Consider the following 3296-nt stretch of genomic DNA (forward strand, 5'->3'; position numbering starts at 1 on the left):
TGCAGGTTTGTTACATAGTAAACATGTACCATGTGTTTGCTGCACAGATCATTGCATACTTTTTATTATTGTTATTATTATTATTATTATTGGTGGAGATGTGCATCTCCTTATGCTGCCCGACCTGGTCTTAAACTCCTGGGCTCAAGCAATCCTCCTGTCTTGGCCTCCTAGGTGTTGGGATTACGGGCCTGAACCACCACACCCAGTTGATTTACCTTTTTGAAGGTACTAGTTCAAAGGTGAGTTTATCAGTGTATGGGTAATTGAAAAAAGGTCTCTTTTTCTTCAATATTTGCACCTTGAATGTATAAGATTTCAAAGTCAAGAGATAGAGCTTCTCTTTGTCTTCCACCCTTTTGTTTCCTGAAGCACAACTATCTGCTAACTAAAAATATATATATATATATATGCCTTAAAACAGTTCTCTAGAAACTTCAGGTTATTATGAGCAACTATGAAGCTCTTATCCAATGTTTCAAATTCCATCTCAAACATCATCTCCTTTCTGAAGCCTTTTTTCATATTTCCTACCACTCCAAACACCTGGCAGAAGTAGACACCTTCTTCAGTATTCCTTAGCATCCCTCCTACCATTCGAAGATAAAGTGTGTGCCCAGTTAATCTGAGTATTTTCAACATATATTATGGTGTCGAGTTCGCAGCAATACAGTGACTAGTGAATAAATAATCCATTGGTGATTAATATGCATGAATGAATTAAACAACAGACTCAGTGAACGCTTGTTTTTTAAGGGGGCAAAGGGTGTGCATTTTTTTAATATATATGTATAAAATTTTGAAGTTCGGAATACACTTTTTAACCCACTTCTAACCCAGGATCTTAGGGGATGGGTTGGACCTGTGTCACACGAACAACAGTAACCGTGTAATAAGTAAAACATAAAATTAAATTAAAAGCCTAGGACAGCCGGGCATGGTGGCTCATGCCTGCAATCCCAACACTTTAAGAGGCTAAGATGCGAGAATGGCTTGAGCCCAAGAGTTCAAGACCGGCCTGGGCAACAAAGTGAGACTCTGTCTCCCCAAAAGATAAATTTTAAAATTAGCCAGGCGTGGTGGTGCACACCTATAGTTCCAGCTTGGGAGGCTGAGAATCACTTGAGCCTGAGACATCAAAGCTGCAGTGTGCCATGATAGTGCCACTGCACTCCGACCTGGGGGAGAGCAAGACCCTTTCTCAAAAAAAAAAAGCCTAGGACACATAATACGGATGAAACTCACAAACATAACGTTGAACACAGGAAGCCAGACGCGAAATAATACACATGGTCTGATTCCATTTATATAAAGTACAAAGACCAGCAAAACCCCTCTAAGGAGTTAGAAGATAGGATAATGGTTATCCTGGGCCTGGGGTAGCAGGATGGGCCGGCAGCGGTGATCAAAACTGACAGGAATAACTAAAAGGGGTCACTAAGGGGCTTCTGAGGATTGGCAATGTCCTGTTTCTTCAACTGGACACTCTTTATACACTACTGTCTTCATATACTCTGTATACAGGTGTGTTCAGTTTGCGAAAACTCATCAACTATACATTCATGATTTGTGCCCTTATCTATATATAATGTGTATATGTATGGGTGTGTGTATATATAATACACATTTATATACACACAAGTCACTACATATAATTAAAAGTTTAAAAATTAACCTAGGCCAAGAAGAAAGCTTAAAACCAGTTGAATTCTTTAGCACAATGCAGATATTTTCAACTGAAAAGAGAAAAGCCCATGTTGGTATAAATAGATAGAGCCATAATTCAAGGTCATACATAAAATCTTGACCACAGGGTGAGCACGCTGGCTCACACCTGTAATCTCAACACTTTAGGAGGCCGAGGCAGGTGGATCACAAGGTCAAGAGATCAAGACCATCCTGGCCAACATGATGAAACCTCGTCTCTACTAAAAATACAAAAATTGTAGTCCCAACTACTCGGGAGACTGAGGCAGGAGAATCACTGGAACCTGGGAGGCGGCGGTTGCAGCAGTGAGCCGAGATCTCGCCACTGCACTCCAGCCTGGGGACAGAGCAAGACTCCACCTCAAAACAACAATATATATATGTGTGTGTGCATGTGTGTGTGCGTGTGTGTGTGTATTGACCACAGTGTAAATTCTAATGTGCCATGAGCAGGGTTTCCAGAGAGCAAACGTTAAATACTTTCTACCCAGATGAGAGCAGATTTGCTCATGGTGTTAAGAGGTAGGGAAGTGGGACCAGATGACACTTCCCGTCGTCGACTCTACCAAATGAAGACTTTCTGTTTCAAGTTTTTAATGATTTTATTTTAATTATAATATCCTATATTTGCCAACAGTGTTCAACTAACCTTTTTAAATGTACTTTCAAACCATAATAATTCCTGAATATGGTAATGTTTAAGCAAAAACAGAGATTCAACTTTTACATGTTATAACTTCTTTATTAAAATTTAAGTCTTCACAAGCCTTTTAATGCAAATCGCTGAAGCCTGTATTATATTGCGTGAAATTCCTCCGTGGGATGGCAGGCATTCTATCTCTCTACCTATTTCACAGATGAGGAAACTGACATTTCCATGTCTGTTTTATTCACCACAGTATTCTGGGAGCCCAGGCCCATCCGGAGGCCTGTAGAGCAGTAAGCACTCAACAAATGTGCATTAAATGAACAAAGGAAGCTTGGGGATGTTGTGTAAACTGCCCAGGTCACCCACCCTTCCTGGGTGGCCCCAGCCCTCCTTGAAAATAAATCCAACAACAGGAAGGCGACCGGCGGGACTGGTCGTGATCCTGAGGTGAGCCACACCAGGTGTGGCCCAGACTTCCGCATGTAGCCTGCCCTTGGGTCTCCTGGAGTCTTCCCGGGTCGGGAGCCTCAGCCTTCTGGAGACTGACATCATCCTCTTACTCAGAGACGAATCTTTTTGTTGTTGCCACCACCTCGCAGACCACAGGTGCTCCAGGGCTCTTTCTAAGGGAGACAAGCTGTTCTAGCCGGGAGGCTGGAGTCTCCTGCGCCTGGACGCACCCCGGGGTGTGAGGGATGGGTATGCCTGAAAGGAGGGGAAGTGGCGCGGCTTTAATCATCTGGGCTAGTCCCCGGCGGGCCTGGGGGAACAGGGAAACTGGAGGCTGCCTTAAAGGGGCAGGATGAGACATCGCAAGAGGAGCTGCAGATAGCGAGCGTGCGCCCCGGGTTCTCGCCGCCTTCTCACCGCAGAGCAGCCCTTCGGCCACCCTTTGCCCTTAAAAATCTGCAGACTGCGCCTCCTCTCCGCGGGAGCTAGA

The sequence above is a fragment of the Mandrillus leucophaeus genome, unplaced genomic scaffold, assembly GCF_000951045.1.
Source record: "Mandrillus leucophaeus isolate KB7577 unplaced genomic scaffold, Mleu.le_1.0 Scaffold828, whole genome shotgun sequence".
NCBI classification, from domain to species: Eukaryota; Metazoa; Chordata; class Mammalia; order Primates; family Cercopithecidae; genus Mandrillus; species Mandrillus leucophaeus.